This window comes from Canis lupus, chromosome 14 (assembly GCF_011100685.1).
Source record: "Canis lupus familiaris isolate Mischka breed German Shepherd chromosome 14, alternate assembly UU_Cfam_GSD_1.0, whole genome shotgun sequence".
Lineage (NCBI taxonomy): Eukaryota > Metazoa > Chordata > Mammalia > Carnivora > Canidae > Canis > Canis lupus.
In genome coordinates this window covers 23,837,412-23,862,771 of record NC_049235.1, presented here as the reverse complement: position 1 = coordinate 23,862,771, position 25,360 = coordinate 23,837,412, and the positions used below count along the sequence as shown (strand labels likewise).

The 25,360-nt window shown below is 37.2% G+C and overlaps 1 protein-coding gene across 4 annotated transcripts in view; it reads right to left on the bottom strand.

The window, feature by feature from the left end:
- Nucleotides 1-25,360, bottom strand: part of NXPH1 (neurexophilin 1) — a 433,511-nt gene that overhangs the window by 342,699 nt on the left and 65,452 nt on the right. For 2 of the 4 annotated variants that reach the window (XR_005369459.1, XM_038556945.1), the window contains exon 9: nucleotides 1,718-1,860. The gene's annotated coding sequence lies outside the window, so the exon portion shown is untranslated. Of the gene's footprint in view, nucleotides 1-1,717; nucleotides 1,861-22,150; nucleotides 22,239-23,669; nucleotides 23,766-25,360 lie in introns of those variants that run through there. The other 2 variants (XR_005369461.1, XR_005369460.1) reach the window with 2 other exon arrangements.

Below are 25,360 nucleotides of genomic sequence, written 5' to 3'. Positions count from 1 at the left end.
CTGAAGATCCTAATCTCAGGACATGATTGTGTTAAATTTCACTAATCTCAAGGATAATGTGTGATACTAAAACAAGTCCCAGCCTAGAAAAACTGTGTGTATTTATTTACTTATTTATTTATGTATTTAAAGATACAAGTGTTGTATTTTATTTTTCTCTCAAGTTCTTATTTAAATTCCAGCTACTCAAAATACAGTACAATATTAGTTTCAGATGTAGAATTTAGTGATTCATCACTTACATACTACAACCAGTGCTCATCACAAGTGACCTCATTACCCATCACCCGTTTAACCAATCTCCATCCCCAATCCCTACCACCACCACTTCCGCCCTCCAGTGACTATCAGTTTGTTCTCTACAGTTAAGAGTCTGTTTCTTGGTTTGCCTCTCTTTTCCCCCCTATGTTCATTTGTTTTGCTTCTTAAATCCCACATATTAAAAACAAAAACAAAAACAAAAAAACCCTGCATTTAGAGCAAAGTGTATAAATGCTTCCCAAAAAACAATGTAGGGGATAATCTGGCTTCATGTGGTATGGTAGGACTATCTAGTTATTCACCAAAATCCATTCTCCTTTTTCCTGAGGACACAGCAAGACTTTATTTCCTGGCCTTGCAATGGATTCTACAACTGACTTACCCAATTGAAAGTGATCAGAAATGATGTTCCCCACTTAGAAGCCTGAAAAGCTTTTAGATTGATCCTCCACTTTCTCTTTTTTTATCTTCTGACGAAAGTAGAAGGGCAGTTGGAATGAAGTAGAGGAACAGAGAACTCCAAGTCCTCAGGGAATGATGGGGCCACATGAAGGAAGGACTGTGTGAGGCAGACATTTCCAACAACCCATGCTGGAATGTGTTAGGAATAAATTTCATAAATTGTGACTGTGTTTAGCCACTAAGATTTTGGCGTTGTTTGGAACATCAATTAGCCTGCTCTGACTGATTAATGTATAATACATTAAAGGCTTTAGAGTCAGACAAACTTAAGCCTTTGTTTCAGCTCTGTCACTTCACTAGCTCTGAAAACTTAAGCAAGTTATTTAATCTCCAAGTACCTCAGTTCCCTTATTAGTGAAACACGGAAAATAGCGCTTCTGTAAACATAAAGTAAAATAAAATGTATGTAAATCTACTGGCACAGTCCCTGGAAATAGAATGTATACAGTATAATATAGCTATTATCATTGGGGAAGAGAAGGCATCATTTGTACGGTCTTATTAGCCAGCGTTTAAATGGCCTTGGAGAATGGAATAAGAAGGTAGACCTATCAGAAATGTTCCTCTGTAGTATTTTCTAGAGAAGACAACTACAATTTTATCTTTATCTATTATTAAAGAATTACTTCTGATTAAAATAATATTTTGTTAATCTCAAGGAATGATAAGGAAACCTAAGATTTAGAGCTGAGATTCAAATTCCGATATGAAATATCTACCTCTGACCATGATTAAATGACTGGTATGGGAAATATTTTCATTCCAAACTATAAAAATGTACAAGATATATAAGGCAATAGTTGTCAAACACTGGGCGATGAATTATACAGGGCTTTGATCCTTGACAGAGGGAAACATGTAGGGTGAGCTTCATGTTGACCCCATATTTCCATTTAGGTCCTTTTCTGTACTTCAGAAAGTGGCAGACTCATTAGAGAAGACAAAGTTGGAAATTAGGGTTGCTTAAGAAGCTAAAATTTAAAGAGAAAGGTACCTGAGTTGGGAAAGATGCAAAAAGTGGGGTCCTAGAACTCTGCATGGAGGTGCCCCTCATGACTTTGGCCAAGCACTGGACTGTACTTGTGCTGGGTGAAACTCAGTGAGTCCATCCAGAGAACAGCTGCTAGAAAATGATTCCTAAAAAAGATACCAGAGATTATAAAGTGCTTGGAAATTCTGGAGTTCTACTCCATCGGAGTGGAATAAAGAGACTTTACTTAGTATTTTGGGCATTTAGTTAAGGCTATAGAAAGACACACATTAGAAATAAGGACTATACCCTAGAATAAGGGATATGCTCTAAGGGGGAGAAAAAAAACTGTAAAAGATCCTTTCTAACAAGATCTAAAACATCTACAATAGGGTTTCTCATCCTCAGCATTATTGAAATATTGGATCAGATTGTTCTTTGTCATGGGGTGCTTTATTTGTGAATTGTAAAATGTTCAGCAGCATTCCTAATCTTTACCCACCATATGCCACTATCACCTCCAAGTTGTGACAACCAAAAATATCTCTCTATATACATTGCCAAAAGGGGGAAATTACTCCTGATTGAGAGCCACTACTCTACAAGATCTAAGTGATCACTTTGAATTGTCAACCAGAAAAACTTAAAATTCTGTAAAGAAAACATCATAATCCAAAAATTATGTCTCACCCATAATATTCAGTATACATTTTTAAAAACTGATACACATGCAAATAAAAAAGTATGACCTAAAGTAAAAACAAAAAGATTCAATAAAAATAGTCCCCCAGAATGATGTGGGTGCTGATATTATCAGAGAAGTACTCTTAAAGTACTATTATAAACATATTCAAAGATTTAAAGGAAATGATGAATAGAATGAGTGAATAGATAGAGAATATCACTATAGACATTAAAACTATAAAAAAGAATCAAATGTAAATTCAAGAACTGAAAATAAAATATATGAAATAAAAAAACTCACTGGATGAGTTCAGAAGAAAATTGAACCATGGAAACAAAGGAATTAGTGAGCTTGAAGATGGGTCAGTAGAAATCATCCCAACTGAAGAATAAAAATAAATATTAAATCCTGAAAAATGAACAGCATCTTAGTGTCCTCTGTCAATAGAAAGATGTTTAATAGGCACACAATTAGATTATCACAAGAATAGGAAAGAGACTGGTCATAAAAATATTTGAAGAAATAATAATTGAATATTACCCAAATTTGGTGAAAAATATCAATGTACAGATCTGAAAAGCTGAGCAAACCACATCATTCAGGGAACCTTGGATAAAGTACTCAGGGAAGTATTACATTAGACATGAGCAATCAATAATTATTCCTAGACTAAATGATGCTCTGGCTATACATAATGAAATTATAAAAGCAAGACACAAAATATTCAAGCAGTTTCCAAGTAACTTAACTGCATCCTAGAACAAAGGCCAAAAAGATTTCAAAGAATATAAAAATATTCAGCACCCCCAAAAATAAAATTCATAATGTTTGGCATCTAATCTAAATTTACCAGAGATACAAAGAAGCCAAAATATACAACCCATAAAGAGGAAATAAATCAATCAATTGAAACTGACCCACATTGAGACCAATGTTAGAATTAACAGACAAGGACACTAAAATAATTATTTAAGACTGTATTCTATATGTCCAAAAGTTTAAGTAAAGACAAGAAATATTTTTTTAAAAAGGGAGATTCTCCAAAGTCAGAAATCTGGGGCAATCAAACTGCATATGAAAACAGTCATGAAGGGGCAGTCCGGGTGGCTCAGTGGTTTAGCGCCACCTTCAGTTCAGGGCCTGATCCTGGAGACCCAGGATCGAGTCCCATGTCAGGCTCCCTGCATGGAGCCTGCTTCTCCTCTGCCTGTGTCTCTGCCCCTCTCTCTCTCTCTCTCTCTCTCTGTGTGTGTGTGTTTCTAATAAATAAATAAATAAATAAATAAATAAATAAATAAATAAATAAATCTTTAAAAAAAATAAAACAATCATGAATAACAAAAGATTAGGTATTTCAGAAGAAAATAACTTGAGGAAGTAACAACAGAAATTATCCAAAATGAAACTCAGAAAGAAAAAAAGAATTTAAAAAAATGAAAAAGCATCAGTCAGTGAGCTATGGGCCAACTTCAAGTGCCCTAACATTTATAATTAAAATTTCTGAAAGGAAGGGGTGGACCCAAAAATATGCTTAAAAAAATGATGGCCATTATTTTTCTAAACTGATGAAAACAATAAATTCACAGATCCAAGAAGCACAACAAATTCCAAGAATAAGAAATAGGAATTAAACTACCGAGATACATTAATCAAATTGGTCAAAACCAGTGATAAAGAGAAAATCTTAAGAGCAGTCTGGGAATAGGGGGTCAGGGTAGGGAGGAGAGCATGGTACAGTGTGTTTATTTGTTTATTTATTTACTTATTTACTTATTATTAATAAATAAGGGTGAGGGTAGATTTCTCATCCCAAAGCAAGCATGAAGACAATGGAGCAACAACTTTAAAACACTGAAAGAGGAAAAAACTATCTGCCAACCTAGAATTCTACGCCTTGTAAAAATATTTTGCCAAAAATGAAGGCTAAAGAAAGTCTTTCTGAGACATGCAAAAGCTGAAAGAATTTATCACCAGAAGATGTGCACTATAAGAAATGTCAAAGGAAGTCCTCCAGGCCAAACAAGAAAGATATGAAATGGAAATATGGATCTATAAAAAGGAATATAGATTACTAGAAAAGGTAGCTACATGGATAAATATATTTTTATTCTTATTTTTCTATCAATTTAGAAGAGAATTTGCTATTTAAACAAAATTAATAGCAATATATTATAGGGTTTATAACATATGTATAAAATAAAATGTATGACAGAAATAGTCTAGAGGCTAGAAGTGGGAAATGGAAGTATAATTATTAAATTATATGGAAAGTTATCTAATAGCGATTCTAAGTAGCCTATAATAAGTTAAGAATGCATATTTTTATTCAGATCAACACCTTTTACAAAATGAGATATAGGGACACCAGGTGGCTCAGTCAATTAAGCATCTGCCTTTGGTTCAGGTCATGATCCCAGGATCCTAGGATTAAGCCCCACATTGGGCTTTCCACTCAGAGGGAAGCCTGCTTCTCCTTCTCCCTCTACCTGCTTGTGTGCTCTCTGTCTCCGTCTCTGTCTCTCTCTGTCTCTCTCTAATAAATAAATAAAATCTTTAAAAAAACAATATATAATTCCAGAGCCGATATAGGAAATAAACAATATAAAAATATTTGATTAACCTAAATTGCAATTGTACTTCTTACTCTCTGTGACCATATGCAAGTTATCTCAACTTCTCTCTCTTCCTCTCTCTCTTTTTAGAGAAAGAGCACACACAAGCGAAGGTATGGAGGTATTGGGAGAGAGAGAGAGAGGGAATCTTTTGTGTGTGTGTGTATATTTTTTTATTGGAGTTCAATTGCCAATATATAGCATAACACCCAGTGCTCATCCCGTCAATTCACCCCTCAGTGCCCGTCACCCAGTCACCCGAACCCCCTGCCCACCTCCCTTTCCACTATCCCTTGTTCGTTTCCCAGGTTTGGAGTCTTTCATGTTCTGTCTCCCTCACTGATATTTCCCACTCATTCAGAGAGAGGGAATCTTAATCAGGCTCCGGGTCCAACATGCAGCCCAATGCGGGGCTTAATGTCACAAGCCTGAGATCATGACCTGAGCCGAAATCAAGAGTCAGACACTTAACCAACTGAGCCACCCACGCGCCCCTAATTCAACTTCTCTTAACTTCTGTTTCCTCCTCTCTCACTAAATGTAGTTCATAATACCAAGTTCATTAAATTGCAATGACAGACTAGACTTTAAGTTCGCTGAGGATAAGGAGGATATCTTACTAATTTTTATATCGCCTGTACCAGGCATAATGCTTGAAACACATATTTTTATATTTACTAACTTTTTTCTTACACCCTGCACCTTGTACAGTGACCTAGTGCCTGGCATATAATGAATAACAAATATTTTTAAGCAAATTCATTGCAAACTGCAAAATGATGAGATATAAAAAGACAACAAATATATCAAATTAATTAAAATGTCATGTATTTCTATTTGCAGTAAGTCAAGGGAGAATTGCGCATGTTTATGCAAAAAAGTCACATTAAGAATATTTGAAGATAATACTCCATATTTCTTTGCCTCAACAACATTAATATGAATATCAAAATCTACCTTACAAATGTCAACAAAAAAAGAGTTTATCCTTCAATGATTTAAAACTGTCACAGGTTCAAAAAAAAAAAAACTGTCACAGGTTAAATCCTGATTAAAACAATTGTTCTTCCCAAGTCAGGTGGTCTCTGAGGGCTCTGGTCAGCAAGTCCACCAAGAGAAAAGAAAACATCAATAGTCTCCATGTCACAGTCACAGATGGCTGTCTGATTAACAGGTACTAAGGCCCTGAACTGTTTAGCTAAGAACCACTTTAATTTAAATGTTAAGTAGGGTCAAGGATAAAAAGCAAGAGTAACTTACTGCTTAATCTCTAAGAAGATGCATCAGGGATGTCTTCAGATATGAGGAATATTTACTGGCCTAAAGGATTCCCATTCACTCCTCTCATAATTAGTGATGGCAATCATCAGCTTTTGAGCACAAATTCCATCAGGTCCTGAACCAAGCACTTTGCATATATTTTTTTAAATATTTTTTTATTTTTATTTATTTATGATAGTCACACAGAGAGAGAGAGAGAGAGAGAGAGAGAGGCAGAGACACAGGCAGAGGGAGAAGCAGGCTCCATGCACCAGGAGCCCGATGTGGGATTTGATCCCGGGTCTCCAGGATCGCGCCCTGGGCCAAAGGCAGGCGCCAAACCGCTGCGCCACCCAGGGATCCCCTGCATATATTATTTAACTTAATGTTTACAACTCCCTAGACCAAATATTACATATACATTACTATTTTACACATAAGAAAACTAACTCTTAGGGATGCCTACTGATTTGTCCAGAGTCACACATTCAGGAGACAGAAACAAACATGAACAAAGTCAGGTCCGAGATTATTAAATAAAGGCTCTCTTAAATACTTGACCCTACTGCCTTCCTTAAATTTATTGTGGAAATGAGGAAATCTGATATCAGAACAGCATTTACCTAAAGAAGTATATACTATATTGTGTTCTAACATATCCTAATTGTCTATAATCCAGTTGATTTCAGTCTGACATTTTGGGAGGCCTCCAGTGATTTACACATAAATCTTTGTGTGCATTCTCTCTCTCTCTCTCTCTCTCTCTCTCTCTCTCTCTCCTCATACACACACACAGATAAACATACTTTAGAATCAGTGTAGTGAAAGGAAGGAACACAGCCTTCAAAGTCAGCTAAATTTGTTTCACACTTTGGCTCTTACAAGTTGCATGATCCTGACAGAATTATTTACCTTTCTGTTTTGTGATACATAAAATGAGGATAATAGTGTCTACCCTGTAGAGTTTTTTGAGGTTTAACTTAGTAGCATTTATGACAGGTCCCAACACAGAGACCAGTAACTATTTCCCATTTTCTTTTCTCCTCAAGAAACTTGAAAGCGTTTAAAATGAACGATTCGGGATGACTGGGTGGCTTAACGGTTTAGCGCTTGCCTTTGACTCAGGGCATGATCCTGGGGTCCCAGGGTCAAGTCCCGCATGGGACTCCCTGCAAGGAGCCTGCTTCTCCCTCTGCCTGAGTCTTTGACTCTCTCTGTGTCTCTCATGAATAAATAAATACATAAAATGTTTAAAAAATAAATAAAATAAAATGAACGATTCTTAACAAAGAAATGACTGGCTAATTAGGCATTGTCCATTGACATTGGACAATATTGGAAAGCACAGGTCTTGCTTTGGTCTCCAAATATCAAAGGCCTTTGTGGGTCTGGTCTCCTCTTGTAGGCTCAGTAACGTACCACCAGATGGCAGAATGTGTGTGATGAATAAGATGCAATAGGGCATGTCAACTGGGAAGTAGACTGGCATTCCAGAGAAAACAAAAATATGGACACTTTCCATAGATGGATACAAGACATTATATAGATGATTCCTACTGTCCATGGAAAGGTAATGCTTAAGATCTCTTCCAACTCTTAAGAGTTACAGTCTTATATGTTCTTGTATTTCTCAAAAGAGCTCTGTTCTGGTTACACAACCCTCAGGTTCTCAACATCAGGACTAAGTTAGTGTGAATCCAAATTAAAATGATTCTAGGGCACCTGGGTGGCTCGGTCGTTGAGCATCCGCCTTCGACTCAGGTCCTGATCCCAGGATCCTGGGATCCAGTCCCTCATCTGGTTCCCTGCTTCTCCCTCTGCCTATGTCTCTGCCTCTCTGTGTCTCTCACAAATAAATAAATAAAATCTTTAAAAAAAAAAAAAAAAGAGGAAAAGTTATGTTTGGTAGTAGGAAAACCCAATGGACTTCACCTTAATCAAATAATCAAAGTTAGCACAAATGAAAGACAAAATGACTTAATGTGTCTCCTAATTAGAAGTGCTGAGAAGGGTACAACATCAAGTCTGTAGTATTCCTGCAAAAGAAAAAAAGAGTTTAAAAAGTTTCACCTGAATGATAATAAACCAGTCAGACAAATCCCAATTAAAGGATTATCTACAAAGTAACTGACCTTGACTTTTCAAAAATGTCAAAAAAGCTCCAGGGAACTGTCCTAGAAAGACCCTAAAGAAGCAGATTAAGTAAATGCAATGAACAATCCTGACTAAATCCTGACTTTAAATTTTTTAAGAAATTTAACCTATGAAAACATTATTGGGACAATTGTAAAATTATAGATATTGACAATATTTTAGATCATAGTGTTACATTAGTGTTAGATGTCTCGAGTATGAAAATAATATTCGTTATGTCAATGAAATGTCTATTTCTTAGAAGACACAAGCTGAAAGAGGAAGTATCATGAATCCTGCAAGCCTGAACCTAACCCTCAAATTGTTCAGGAAAAGAAAAAGTATGTGTGTGTGTGTGTGTGTGTGTGTGTGTGTGTGTGATTTCATATATATAGCTGAGGCCAGAGGGAGGAGCCATTTCTTTTTAACATTGGCAAAGTCTATAGTCTAACCCTTAGTCGTTTGATTTGCCTTTCCAATTGGATCCAGGGAAGCGACTATCATTGCACGCATAAACCTGGCTTCTCTGAGCTCTGGCAGCACACTCATTTTAAGGCCACATGTGGGCTCCACAGGACAGCAGCAGGTATCTTTACCTGAATTTATTCTCCACCTGGAATGGAAATGGGTCATCACATCCACATCTGAGAAAGGTCAAACTTCAGAGCTTCTCTCAGCACCCAAGCTGTTCTTCCTTGTATTATTATACTTTACAGGGCCCCACCAAGTCTATTTTGAGACTTTTTTTTAATGGGGAAGTTGGTATGGTGTCTGTGATCCATTGAAATATTTTGCTAAAGGATGGACTCCACTATGATGCCCTCCCACTCCCATTGTCCCTTATGCTTGACCCTCAACCATGTTAAACCTGAAACATATATAGGAATCTGTTAGATGTTGAAAGAAACAACATGGGCTGGGAATTCATTCTAGCATGGACTTTCCTGACAGATTTCTGCTGCTGGGTCTGGACCATCTTTAAGTTCTCCCTTTTTCCCATGTACTTTCTCAGCAGTATGCTATTTGTAAAAGTATATCTTATCTTTCAGTACTATACTAACCTGAATCCAGAAGAAATACAGGAATTCCCAGTGTTTCAGGGTCAGAAAAATCACCTGATCTCTCTGCATTTCTATTGCCTTACCTCTAAAATAGCAAAAATAATTATCTTGTTGAGTTGCATGGGGAATGAAAATACAGACTTCCTGTTTGATCAGGAGCTCCTAGAAAGTAGGAGTTTCTTCATTCATATTTGTGTCGCAGCACCAGGACTTTAAATACAGATCTGATTAAATGGTATGCCTGAATATAGATGCCTTAACAGGGACAGCCCTCTGTTCCCATATAGTCTAGGGAACACTCTGACTAATAGTTTCCAGAGATATGTAATATTACAGTTGATGTAGGTAAGTCCATTTCTTATATATGTTTGTGTTACTGCTCTTACACTGAACGGCAGTAGTTCGTACTACAAGAAAATACTGACTTGAGTTTAGCACATACTACATTTGCTATCCAATTAGATGGTTAAGATGAACTGAGTGATAAAAATATTACTCAAATATTTACATATGTTAGGACAGGGGTCAGCAAATTTTTCTGTAAAAAGCCAGATAATAAATAGCTAGATTTTGAGGGCTATATAGTCTCTGTCACAACTACTCAATGCTGTCATTATAATGGAAAGCATCACAGACAGTACTTAAATTACTGAGTATAGCTGTGTTTTATGGACACTAATACATGAATTTCATATAATTTTCATGTGTCTCAATATTCTTTAATTTTTTATTCAAAAAATTAAAAATGTTTCTCTGAGCTAAGAACACACAAAAATGGGCATGACAGGTTATAACATGTTAGGATATGTGCCAAGATATTACATGAATTGGTCGTGCATTTTTATATCAACCTAAAATTCAACTCCTGAAATTATGAGTTAAATAGATTTTGAATTGAAATTCGTATTTTAAAAAGAAAGAATGAAGACAGTCGTGTGTCTTTAAAAGGCAATACTTTTTCAGAAATTTCCTGATTTTTTACTGTTTTCTAATGACAATAAAATTTCTAAAATTATCAGTGAACTGTAAAAATTATTTTCACTGTGTGTAAGTGATTTAAAGTTATTAAATTAGACCTGCTTCAATGGATCCTAATGGCTTATAGGTACCACTTAATGGCATATTTACTCATTCATTTTATATAATGATCCCCTAATACTAAAAATTTCAGAGCTTCCATACATTTTTTTAAAATATGTTTTTTTTTCCTCGACATATAATCAACCCATTAGGTGTTTGGTATATGTTAACAGCAGGAACAAATCTAAAAACCCAGTAAGAGAATGAAAGTTTATAAAAAGGCTCTTATAAAGGAAAAGGGAGGGATGCCTGAGTTGCTCAGCAGTTGAGGGTCTGCCTTCAGCCCAGGGCATGATCCTGGGGTCTCGGGATAGAGTCCCACAACAGGCTCCCTGCATGGAGCCTGCTTCTCCCTCTGCCTGTGTCTCTGCCTCTCTCTCTCTCTCTCTCTCTCTCTCTCTCATAAATAAGTAAATAAAATCTTTTAAAAAAAATAAAGGAAAAGGGAGTATGTTAGATGTTTGTCCACCCTGCTCTTACTGAATTGCCCAAGCTTTCAAGGCTCCATGATTAAAAATCTGTGTCATGTCTATTTTTTTATGTGGTATCACAAGGGATGGGGAGAATGGAAGATAGTCATTGAACAAATAGATACTGTGTTCCTCTCTTGTATATCAAGGGTTGCTCTGGCATTAGCAAAGCAATAGTCAACTAATCAAGCAAGCTCCCTATTCTTACAGACTTATATTCTAGTGACAAAACATAGACAAATAAAGAAGAAAAATGTCAGATAATGATGGGTGCAATGCAAAGAATTTTCATAGGCTAATGTGATGGAGAGTAAGTACTAGAAAGGCTAGTTAAACCAGGTGATCAGAAAAAGGCCTCTTAGAGGAGGTGATACTAAAATTGAGATATAATTAACAAGGAGAAATGTTGGAACAAGAGCAAGGGGAAGTGCATATCAGGCGGGGAAAACAACTAGTACAAAGGCCTCAGGTAAGAATGAGTTGGTCTATTTGAGAAACTTAAATATTTGTATGGCTAAAGCACAGGAAGAGGGGCACCTGGGTGGCCCTGTCTTTGGCTCAGGACATGATCCCAGAGCCCAGCATCACATCAGGCTTCCTGCTCCATGGGGAGCCTGCTTCTCCCTCTCCCTCTACCTGCTACTCCCCCTGCTTGTGCTCTAGTGCTCTCTCTGTCAAATAAATAAAATCTTGTTTAAAATAAATAAATAAAGCAAGCAAGCACAGGGAGTATAAGTGAGTGGAGATGAATGCAGGCGGGTAGGCAATAGCCAGATCAGGTAAGCTTTTTTAAGCCAAGGTAAGGAGTCTGCACTTTATTCTAAGTATGACAGGGCAAGAGTATAAGGAGGGAAACCAGAGAAGAAGGTGTCATGGGAGTCCAGGCCAGAGATGACAGTAGGTCTAGAGAAAAGTGGGGAAAGGCCAATCTCTTTTAAAGACAACAGGTCAGGCTATTACAGGGGTGGAAGTGGGAGGTGAGGAAAAGAAGAATCAAGGATGACTCCTCCAATTTTAGCTATAGCAACTAGACAGATAAGTTTGCCATTCGCCAAGAAAGCAAGACAAAGAGGAAGCAGGTTTTGGGTGGGGGACAGATCAAGAATTCTGTTTTGGTCATATTAATTTTGAAATACTGTATTAGTTTCCTAGGGCTGTCGTAACAAATTACCACAGACTGGGTGGCTTAACATAACAGAAATTTATTCTCTCACAGTTCTGGATGCCTGAAGTTCAAAATTAAAGTATGGACAGGGTAATAAATTCTAACTGATTCTTTCCAATCCTACATCTGTTGAAGGCTGAAAAGATCTCTGATTAAGAGAAACAAAAGCATAATGATTAAGAGTATACATCTTTTGCAGGTAGAGAGTCTGGACTTAATTCCCAATGCTGCCATTTACCAGGTGGAAGATCCTGGACAAACTATCTGATCTCTGCATGCCTCCATTTCTTGATCTGTAAAGTGGGGCTACAATGAAATTCTGACACTAACTACTTAGAAGAAGGCAAAACTTCACAGGTTAAGGGCTCAGGCCTTCACAAAACTGCTCTTACTTTAAACACTGGCAATAAGCTCAGTGGTTCCCAGGCCACCTCCACTTCTAGCCAGCTGCCTAAAAATCTGGGAGCTCCCATTACCAGGTTCAATAATTTGCTAACACAACTTTTAAAACTCAGAAAAGTGCTATAATATTACAATTTTGTTATAGCAAAAGAATACAACTCAGAACCAATGCAAAGAAGGCATGACCTGTGATGATACCAATGCAAAACTTCCTGTCTTCTCCCTGTGGATTCAGGACACATCACTTGGTTTACCCCAGCTTGCTTGCTTGCTTGCTTGCTTGCTTGCTTGCTTTATTTATTTATTTATTTATTTATTTATTTATTTATTTATTTATGAAAGACACAGAGAAAGAGGCAGAAACACAGAGGGAGAAGTAGGTTCCATGCAGGGAGCCCAATGCAGAACTCGATCCCAGGACCCCGGGATCACACCCTGAGCCAAAGGCAGATGCTCAACCACTGACCCACCCAGGCCCCTACCCAAGCTTTCATGTATACAATTTTCCATAGGGTTTCATTACTTAGGCATGATTGGCTGAAACATTTGCCACATGACTGAATTCAATCTCCAGCACCCTCTTCCCTTCCAGTAGGTTGAGCTGATATTGCATCTATTGCATGGCTCAAAGATTCAACTCTGAGGATGCCTGGATGGCAGAGCAGTTGAGCTCTGTTTTGGGTTTGGGGTGTGGTCCTAGAGTTCAGGGATCAAGTCCTGCATCAGGCTCCCTGAGGGGAGCCTGCTTCTCCCCCTGCTGTGTCTCTTCCTCTCTCTCTCTCTCTGTCTCTCATGAATAAATAAATAAAATCTACAAAAAAAAAAAAAAAAAAAGACTCAACTCTGTAATGACATATTGGTCTTTTGCCAGTTACACCCCATCCTGGTACTATATAGGAACCTATGATGAGTTGTCTCGTGAAAACTAGCAGGGCCTACAATGAGTAACAAAGACACTCCTACAACTGAGGGAACTCCAAGGATTTGGAGGCTCTCTCCCAAGAACCATGAAAAAGGCTAGCCAAAGTCTTCATTATACAACAGGGTCTAATGACAAAACCTTCCTCAAGGGGTTGTTTTCAAGATTAAAAGAGCTAATAAATATAAAGTACTTAAAACACTGCCTAGCACTACAGAAGGCCAGCTAATTTTGTTCATTAAGTATTAGATATTCCTACATACAATCAATTAGTACTGCTAAATTCATACTTCTGCTATATTTTCCTCCCTAAGAAAGATAGTCCACCTTGACTTCTCTGAATGTAGTAGACCCCATCAGATATTCTTGCTAAGGCTGAAGTATATGAATTTTTCATCTATCTTTTCAAGATCTGTGACAAGTTTCTTTTTTAAAAAGATTTTGTTTATTTACTTATTTTAGAGAGAGCAAGCAAGTTGGCAGGGAGTAGGGGCAGAGGGGGAGGGAGAGAATCTCAAACAGACTCCACACCATGGGGGAAGCCCCACATGGGGCTCAATCTCAGGATCCTGAGATCAGAACCTGAGCTGAAACCAAGAGTCAGATGCTCAACTGACCAAGCCACCCAGGCACCTCAAGTTTCTAATATAGTATCATCATGTACCAAAGAGACCATGGGTTTGTTTGTTTGTTTGTTTGTTTTGGGGTTGTTGGTTTTTTTTAAGTATTTTTATTTATTTATTCATGAGAGACACCAAGAGAAAGAGAGAGACAGAGACACAGGCAGAGGGAGAGAGGGAGAAGCAGGCTTCATGCAGGGAGCCTGATGTGGGACTTGATCCCGGGACTCCAGAATCATGCCCTGGGCAGAAGGCAGGCACTAAACTGCTGAGCCACCCAGGGATCCCAGACCATGGTTTTTATATAAAGCCTAAAAACTGTTGAGTAACTGGAATGATTACTAGCAATCAGTACTCTTAATTAAAACTTCCCACTATAATGTAACATAATCAATTTATATTTTCTGTTTTTCATTTTTTGTTTCAACAAACATTTATTTTGTACCAGGCATTATTTTAGGTTCTGAGTCTATAGCAGTGAACCAAACAAGGTTATTGCCTTCACTGAGTGGGAGAGCTTTTATACTCTGGGAAATTCAGATAATAATCACATTCTAAAATATTTATTTATAATACACATTTAACATATATTTAGTATATACAACATATACTATACACATAATATATATAACATATATAATGAAAAAAATAAAAGTGAATAAGGGATGGAGTGTGATGAAGGGTTCTGTTCTGTATTTATTTGGGTGTTCAGAAAATTTTTCTGAGGAGGTAATATTTAAGGAGAATTTGGAATGAAGTGATTCCTGTAAATCCTGACCTTTTTTCTGTTCTCTTATGTACCAGCGGATCTGCCTCTCTGGTTCCTATACACAGAATCTTTCTTCCTCACCTTTATCTAGACTAAACCAGTTGAACCTGTTTATAGCTGCCCATTTCTTCCACATGCCAAGGTCAGTTTGAAATTTAATGATATCCTACACCTAGTCATTTTGAGACAGCATCAAATTTAATAAAATTGTAATGCCTATATTGATGTTTTAAGGATTTTAGTCAGAGAGAGTGGTTAAGAGGGTGATTTTGTAGAAAGGACACAGGGGCCAACTTCAGCCAGGCAGCTTAGTAATCTCTCCCTTGAGAAAGCAGCAGAGTTATTTTTTACTTCTTTTTTTTATATTCTGCAACTGCAGATTTCAGTTAATATTAAATTACTTATCAGAGAGAGTTTGGAATATGGTTTTCTTTATATTCCATTTGACTTAACATCATTTCTCTGTGGTGAAGTCTCCTTGCTATAAAAGCTCTTTTTATAGATAATTGAACCTGAGAGCGAAATCTAGGCATTTTAAAGGAAATATAGCTGATTCTCTTTCCAGGGGAAAATAATCCTGGCTTCCTTCCTGGAACCAGCGAAGTATGAGGCAAATGACAGTCCTTGATTTCGATCAAAGATCCAAGACTATTCTCTGACAGTTGGGGGCAGATCATCAAGTGAAAGACTGCCTCATCTACTCCACTGTCTGTCTATTCAAGGCATCCAGCACTCAGATAATAAATGATAGACTACTGAAGCCATTAACAAGGAAAAAAATGCATTGATAAACTTCTCTTTTCCTCACAAAAATTCAGTAGAAATATTCATCAAGCCCAAATTGTGAAAGATACATAGATGAAAGAAAGACAGAGGGAGAAGGGGGAAGGAGAGGGAAAGAGAGGGAGGAAAATAAAGAACAAAAGAAAAAGAAAGAAAAATAGTCATCATCAAAAAGGATATCCTCATTCACTGTCAGAAAACAGCACTAGAAACGGATAAACTCTTTAGTTAAAATCATGGAAGCGGTTATATTCGGCTTTATTACCGGATAGCAGGGTTGTATACTACAGACCATTACAAACAGAATGGTATGAACAAAACAGCAGATATATACAATCAAACCGTCTATTGAGGCATGGAACCAAAGAGCAGAAGCAATCACCATGGAAAGCAGTGCAGTGACAATACAATTTTAAATCCATTTGATAGGCAAACTATATCAGTTGAAATTTCTCAGGATGAATGAGTTTAAAACTCGTTATCTGTAGAGCAGCCTATCCCATGATACCACTTTATTTATTCAGATGGAGATTGGAGAATATGGGTAAACATTACAGCTCCAGCCACAACATGTTTTGTAGATAAATCCTGTACAGTATTTGTTCTCTATGCCTTTGCATGTGGTTCTTTTCCACTATAGAAGAAAAGAGTAGGGCACGAGGGGAACAGTGAAAGGGATATCTTTAAAAGACATCATGCACAGAACTGTGAAATGGCAACACATGTTTGCCATGCAGGTCATAACAACACTGGAAGGCATTTAATGTCCCCAATTTAGAGTTTTAAATAGCTGGGGAAAGCTCTAACCTCTTCGAGCAGTCTATCAGACAGGAAAATTCATTATGTCTAAAGGCACTAGTTAGTCAGAACACACAGCAAGGTAACTTCACAGAGTGCAGGTCATAAAATACACATTTATTGTATGGCTGAATATTCACATTTTCCCTTTATTCCATTGGGAACCCTCGTTAGTTCAGCCGAAAGAAATGAAATGTCTAAAATGAAACAAAGGGACAAAATGTTTCTGTGTAAGTACAATAAAAATAATTCTTGGAGGAATTGTGGTTGGAGAAGGCTAAAAACATCTTTCATGGAGAGGATAAGAGCTGGAATACGGAATTTAAACATTCAGGGGGGCTTGGGAGGCGCAGTTGGTTAAGTATCTGACTCGATTTCAGCTTAGGTCATGATCTCAGGGTTATGAGATCGAGCCCCACATCAGTCTCCGTGCTTAGGGAGTCTGCTGGAGATTCTCCCTCTGACCCTCATGCTCATGTATGCGTGCTCTCTCTCTCTCTCTCTAAAATAAATAAATAAATCTGAAAAAAACTTAAACATTCAGTGTAAAAATTTTGTCATTTTTTAAAAGATTTATGTATTTATTTGACGAGGAGAGACAGCAAGCACATGCACATGCACACAGAGGGAGAGGGAGAAGCAGGCTCCTTGCTGAGCTTGGAGCCCGACTTGGGGCTCAATCCTAAGCTGCTGGGATCATGACCTGAACTGAAGGCAGATGCTTAACCAACTGAGCCACCCAGGCACTCTCACACTACTCTTATGAATGGTCTACAGATATTCATTTACCAAAAGACACAGATGCATTCCCAACAGACAAAGGACTCTGTCTTGATAAACATCTTAACTCTTCTACTAAAGGTTGAACCCTCCATCTTATTTGACCATTTCTTCTTTTAGTCATGAAAAATTGGCTATTTTAGGTAGAAAAAAGAATACAATGTTCAAAAAAAAATCTCTATTTCCCTCACAAGAAAGAGGTTTCAGGTGAGTTCACTGATTTAGAGGTAAAATGCCATATTTGGAACTTCTTGGAGTGAACAACATATGTGTTGAATGTGCCAGATGCACTTAGTGTTACAGAGATGGAGTCAGGGGTGGCCTATTGATGTGGGATTTGGAGTAGATCACTTAATCTCTGCTTGGTTTTTGTTGCTGTTGTTTTTCCATCTATAAAACAAGGAATTTAGATTAGACCACCTGAGTACCATGCAAATGTTCTATGATTTTGAGTCTTTGCTAATGACCTTACAATGGTACATAATTTTTGTAGAGTAAGAGAGTTCTTAGCTCATATGAACTATTCTTTATCAAATGCACATTCTCACTTTCAGTCCCCCACAAGAACCCTATAAGGGTGTTATTATTTTAATATTTGAATTACTTTTTAAGTAAAGAAATGAGCAAGCCTAGAAAGATTAAATAAAATTCTCCAGGTTTCACAGTTATGAAGTAGAAGAGGTCTGTCAAATCTAGATCCACCTGATGGCAAAAGCAGGTTCTTAGCCACTAGGCTATATCAGCACCTATAGGGAATGTGATAAATCCCAAGGCCTCATTTTAGATTTTTTTAAGAGATTTTTTTTTAATGATTTTGTTTATTTAAGAGAGAGAAATAGGGAGTGCTCAGAGACGCAGAGGTTAAGGGAGAGGGACGGGCTGACTGCGCTGAGCACAGAGACCAACACGGGGGCTCAGTCTCATGTCCTAAGCAGAAACCAAGAGTCTGATGCTCAACTGACGGAGCCACCAGATACTCCTCATTTTACATTTGCAACTGGTAGCCAACAAGGTCAAGTAACTTGCCTAAGGTCACAAATCCCAAAGTGTCAGAAACTGAATCCAGGTTTGTTTCCTCAGAGTCAGTCTTTATTAATTTATATCACACTACCCATTTTCTGAAGCCACAAAACAATTCATAAACAACCAGGTTAGCATTCCCTGTGATTCTAATTATCAGATTGAAAACAACATCAATTTAAATAACTGGAGAGACTCTAACTGAAGTCCAAGGGTAGGTGAATTTTCCAAAAGAGCAAACAAAAGTAAAAGACTTGATGAGAACTGAAGATTAAATTAAAAGGGCTTTAATGCCATCTGCTTCTCTTTTCACCAATTTGCTACCAAATGGTATCTAAATTCTCTTATTCCCTGCTCCTGGAAATGGTCTAGATCCAAAAATATCCTGAGTCCGAGATCCTTAGAGAGCCTCCCTCATTTGCACTAACCTTAACTAAAAACATAAGCCATAGAGAAGCAATTTAAGTGGACCAACTCCATTTCCTGTGGACGTCTCATCATTCCTAGCCAAGATGAGCATCTTTTGTAATGGTGAACAGCTTGATGCTTAAAACTTTAGTCAATTTTGAGCTGTCATAAAAAAAAAAAAAAGGCAGCAGCTCCCTTGCACAGAGGGAATATGTACATATATTTTGTCCCATCAAAGATGACTTGAAAAGTCCTCTTCCAATTTGCTTTGAGAAAAAATAGCCTTTAAACTGAGATTAAGCAGGAAAAAACTCTTAATAAAAAGGAAAATTTTTCAAAAACTTGCAAGTGACTGCAAAGCCAGTTAACACAGAAAACCTTGTCACCTTAAGTATGCCATTTGTTATCACACATGCCGGAATACATCTATTCATCTTCTTTTAATTGCTTAGCTGTGCTAGAAATACAAAGCAGCTCGCTGATGCAGAGACTGTGGCGGAATATTTTGTCATGGAAACTTTGAAAACCTTTCAAAGCAGGAGCTCTTCTCTGGTGAAATGAAACCTTCTAGCTGTTTGTTGGACATTGTATTCTGCTGTTACGTGTCTAGAGTAAGAGGCCCCCTCTGTGAGTGGCTTTTGCATATATCATCCTGTGTTCCAAGGTGGCTGAGAAAATTCTAACAATTTCCCGAGCATTGTTTGGGAGAGCCATAGGTTGTCGCTTCTTCCTCTTTTCTCAAAAAAAATGATAACTGAGGTTATCTCTGAGTCAGCAGGTAAATACCCAGTTGCCTCTCGAGTGTGTCTGAGACCAATCTGCGGGTATTTTTGAGCTTGTCCTTCCTCTGAAGAATTTTGCTGACATTAAATACTGCACGCACATGTATATACATTTTTTAAATGTTTATTGAACACCTATTATATGTTTTACCTCTGTTATAACATAGGTGCTTTACCTTTGTTGTGCTACTTCTTTAAAGAAATTCTATAACATTTATCTAAAGATTAACCCAAATTCATAGGTTAATGATAAAACTGGTGGTTAATAACAAAACTAGCAGTTTAATTGTTAATGACTGACAAAACCACAAATCAAAAGCAGCTTCCACAACCCAGGGTCCTGCCACTGTATCACACTGAGCTTGCTTGCTCCTTGTCAAACAGCCCCTGCACTTAGAACATGACAGAGGAAGTTACCTGGGTGGTTCAGTGGTTGAGTGTCTGCCTTTGGCTCAGATCATGATCCCAGGGTCCTGGGGTGGAGTCCTAAATTAGGATCCCTGCAGGGAGCCTGCTTCTCCCTCTGCCTATGTCTCTGCCTCTCTGTGTCACTCATGAATAAATAAATAAAATCTTTTAAAAAAATATGACAGAGAGCTTGAAAGTGCTTTTCTTTTTCAATCCCTTTCCACTCATCAGTGTTCTACCAAGAATTATGGAAAAGTTATAATTCAGACCTTCCAAGAGGCATTGCTGATCTCTGTGGGATCAAGATTATTCCAAAGAAGAAAATGGGCACAGAAATTTCAATAAACTCAATTTCTCAACCCGATCCTCAGCTTCAACATACAGTACAGTCCTCTCTAAAACTGATCTGAGGAGGAAGACACCAGGCACTTACATTAGTTGGGTTCTCCTTTCTTCATCCCAACCTCCTTTTGCCGTAACTCTTTTCCCATTTTACAAAAGAAAAGTACACCTCCCACTTATACCTTACCCCCTTATGGCATATCATTTTAGGGGCAAATTTGAATTATTGCTCCCCATTGAGACACCCTAAGTTCCCCTTCCCAGGAGACACATACGGAATCACCATTGTCCTTATTAAGAAATGAGCTTTGAATGTCCACAATAGCCAAACTGTGGAAGGAGCCTGTGTCCATCCTGTGGATGAACTGTGTCCATGGAAAGATGAATGGATAAAGAAGCTGTGGTATATGTATACAATGGAATATTACTCAGCCATTAGAAATGACAAATACCCACCATTTGCTTCGACGTGGATGGAACTGGAAGGTATTATGCTGTGTGAAATAAGTCAATCGGAGAAGGACAAACATTATATGGTCTCATTCATTTGGGGAATATAAAAAATAGTGAAAGGGAATAAAGGGGAAAGGAGAGAAAATGAGTGGGAAATATCAGTGAGAGTGACAGAACATGAGAGACTCCTAACTTTGGGAAACGAACAAAGGGGTAGTGGAAAAGGAGGTGGGTGGGGGGTTGGGGTGACTGGATGACGAGTACTGAGGGGGGCACTTGACAGGATGAGAACTGGGTGTTATACTATATGTTGGCGAACTGAACTCCAATAAAGTGAAAGGATTAAAAAAAAAGAAAAAAGAAATGAGCTTTGTTTTTATGTTTTGCAATACTAAAGTACCAAAAATTTGGTATGTTGACTTTGGCTTTATAAATTATTAGTTAATAAAAATGTTATAACAATAGAGAGAAGCATTTTAACCCACAGAGCTTTACAAAATCAAGAACAAAATAATTCCAATTTATAAACATGTTTTGTTAGCAGAGAAATATGATAAGATGGTCAATTTTAAAACTGTTAAAAATATATATATTTCATTGGGATAAAACTCTGTGGGGGAAGTGAGAAAAGGAACAACATAAAATGACTCAAAAGAAGATTTTGTTCCTGTAATTTCAAATGGATGCTGGTGGATATCAAATCACTTTGGTTTGAGCTTTCACTGTATACATTTAAAAATGACTGGAGTAGCAGTTTTAATTTTAAAGTGACATAGTTTTAAGGCTAGTTCAGGTCCACACCAAAAATGCCATTCTGATTTGCTATTCTTGACAGAGAACGAGAGCAGGACCTAGGACTCATGAAGATGTATGAAAGACCAATATTCAGACTATAATGAACGCAAGTAGTTTGGTATAATTTCCTCTTCTCCAATCCCATTATATTCATTTCATGAGAAATGCTTTCATATTATACTGTTTCCTCTTCCTGTTAATATCTTTGTCATGTGGGAAGATATCAGCATTTTAATGATCTAGTTATTTAAACTTTTTTGATAATTTCTGTCCCTTGATTGACCCTTCCACTCCAACTCTTCTCCTCTAGTTATAAGAGCTAAGGATAAGGATTGTCAGCAAATCAAGTTACAGAGTGTTGGAAAGGTTATTGTGCCAGAAACTGCTATTATCTTTCTGACAAAAATTATAACAAGCATGGGAAAAAGTGCAACTAGAATTCATTAATAACCTACCACTCAGAAACAGGATACCATGGTACAGATTTTAGAAACACCAGAAATGGTTGCTATTCAAAGAAATGCCATAATTCATGTTCAGAATTGATTTTCCTAACCTTTTTGCTTAGATTGTCAATAAATGAAATGGCAATTTAATCGGGCACTGGTTGGAGTAACATGATGCCTATCAATAAAGAAATTAAAAGATACAAATATTTGCCTGAAGGATGCCTGGGTGGTTCAGTGGTGGAGCATCTGCCTTTGGCTCAGGGCGTGGTCCTGGGCTTCTAGGAGCCTGCTTCTCCCTCTGCCTATGTCTCTGCCTCTCGGTCTGTGTCACCCATGAAAAATAAATAAAATCTTTAAAAAAAAACACAAAAAAATATTTGCCTGAGCTCTCAACATAAGGTAATTCATTATACTTGGAATTCAGTTCAATAAATATATATCTCAGCCCTGAAAGATTTTTGTGACATGTTCTCACCTGTGTACTTTTCTCCAAAGCATGGGCAAAAACATGCACACACTTACACACAGAGACTGCATTCCAATGAAATGGCACGATCTTTGATGGTAACATGTTTCACTTTCTGGCACATGTTTATAAATTTAGACTTTCTGAACAAATATTATGAGAAAATGGTTTCAAATATACAAATTGGCATTTATTATAAAATAAGGATTCATATTCTATGACTACAGAAATATTTTTTGCCAGAATTTATGAAGTGCTATCCACCATGCAGTGTACATGTTTTATACATCATATCAAATAAGCATCATGACAACTCTTTGCTACAGATACTTTATTTCCATTTTAAACACAAGGAACCCAGTGTTGAAAGGGTTAATTAAATTGCCAAAGGACATTTGGTCCAACCCAAACCCAAGACGTAAAGCCCTGGATCTAAATCCACTCTGTCCAATAGGATGGCCCCAGTACTTGAAAGTGGCCAAGAAGCCAATAGAAATTGAAAAGTGCTATAATATATACACCAGATTTCAAGGTCTTAAAATGTTTTTAAAAAGTTAAGATACCTCAAAGATAATTTTTAATTGATTACATATTGAAATGACAATATTCTGGTTATACTGGATTTAAAAAATATCATGAAAATAGTTTTTATCATTTTCTTATATTTTCAATGTGACCACTAAATTTTTTTTTTCATTTTTCATTTAAATTCAATTTAGTTAACATATAGTGCACTATTAGTTTCTGGGGCAGAATTTAGAAATTCTGTGATTTCATCAGTTGCATATCACACCCATATTACATCAAGTGTCCTCCTTATGCCCATCACCCAATTACCCCATCCCTCCACCCACCTTCCCTCCCAAAGCAACCCTTTGTTTCCTATAGTTAAGAATCTCATGGTTTCCCTTCCTCTATGTTTTCACCTTATTTTATTTTTCTTCCCTTCCCCTAAGTTCATCTGTTTTGTTTCTTAAATTCCACATATGAGTGAAATCATATGGTATTTATCTTTCTCTGACTGACTTATTTCACTTGGGCATAATACCCTCTAGTTCCATCATCATTACAAATGGCAAAACTTTTAAATTATGTATGTGATTTGCCACATATTTCTATTGGACAGTTCTGATCTAAACCACTGGGTATAGTGTCATATCTGTATGCATTAGTGTATGTATGTAAGTCTTATGTATTTTTTAGTGTAAGAGAATATGAAAGTATAAAAGGATATAAAATATTCGTCTACATTAGTCTATTTTGGCTGCCATAACAATACCATAGAACAGATGGCTTAAACAACAGAAATTTATGACCTCACAGTTCTGGAGGCTGGATGAAGGCGCCAGATGGTTTCTAGTAAGAGCTCTCTTCCTGGCTTTGTAACGGCCTCCTTCTTCCTATGTGCTCACCTGGCAGAAACAGAGAGAGCTCTGGTGTCTCTTCTTCTTATAAGGGCTCCAGTCCTACTGAATTACAGTTTTACCACCTTTGTTCTGTCCCAAAGGCCCCATCTCCAAATACTATTACCCTGGAGTTGGAGCTTCAATCTTTGAATTTTCAGAGTGGTCACAAACAGTTGATAACAAGAGGTTATTTCTGGATAATAGAATTCTATATTATTTCTATTTTCTCCTTTATATTTTCCTGATAATTTTATACAATATTTTTCTTATTTAATCAGAAAGCACACACATTTTTCATTTTGAGAAACAAAATTTTACAATATTATTGTGACTGGAAGCAATAGAATCACTCTCCTAGGTCCATCCTCATGTTATTATTTTATGATAAAGATAAAGGGTTCATCAATATTAGGTACTTATTGCTTATACAGTATACTATTGTTTCTGTGAATATGTTCATTATTTGTAACTTCTGAGTGGTGACTTGTCCCTGATATGTAAGAGACTCCAGCAGGACTAGACCACCTGAGGTCTCCAGGTCACTCAGAAGTACTCCCTCTGGCCCCTGGGAGGCCCTGGATCTCCTCACGATAATTCTGGTGGCTCTCAGGTGCATGAAAAACCAGGAAGGATAGATAAAGGTGGAGCATGCTGGAAGATGACAGGTTGGAAGCTCAATGCCAATACATGGCAGGCATAAAAACTGATCTTGCTTATCCTTCATATATCTGAAACATTTATCTCTTTGTATATAAATAAGGGATAATAAAAATACACAAAAGAATACACTTGTGTGTATGGTATAATATATTATTATTTATATAAATTCTTATTAAATTTTCGGGCTCATTTAACCAGTCTTCCAATGACCAGAAGAGCAGCCAGGAGCTACAGAGCAAGATATTTTAGGATAATAGAGAAGAGACGGATTAGTTACAAGTATACTGGATTCTCAACAGATTGCATACCTCCCTTCCTAGCCCCATTTCAATAGCCATATCCGCTAGCTATTGAATAAGAAAGCTAAATTCTCTTGAGCTATTATCATAGCTGCAGCAGCAATCTTTTAACATAGTGCTTGCTCATTCAACTCCTATTACAATTTCCAGTGAAATAAAATATCACAAAGTCATTCAAATTCATAGACTAAAGATATATCTGTAGTGACAAAGTAAAGTATAGGATAAAATTCATTATCCTGATAAATTGATGAACATGGACAGTCACTCTGAATAATTTGAACTAAGGAACTTTTTCTCTCAATGGTTAGATATTTTTGGCCTGATTTATCCACATAATTGCTTCAGCTCTCCATTTCATTTTGCCCATGTCAACACAACGAAGTCACCGTACTTGATTTTGAAAGCTTCACTATTTCATGTCACGTTAGCAAGAGAGACACGCATAGCAAATTCTGGATGGGTTCTTATGACAAATGACTTCTATGGTTTGCACGTGTCTCTTCAATGACAGCTGCTGAGAAGAAACATCACCTCCCAGCTGCACAACTTGATCCTTCTCTCCCTTGTGAATTAGGAGGAATTGAATGTTTGGCTTTAAAGAGGCACTTCGCACTCCTCTCATTGAATATCACAATTGTA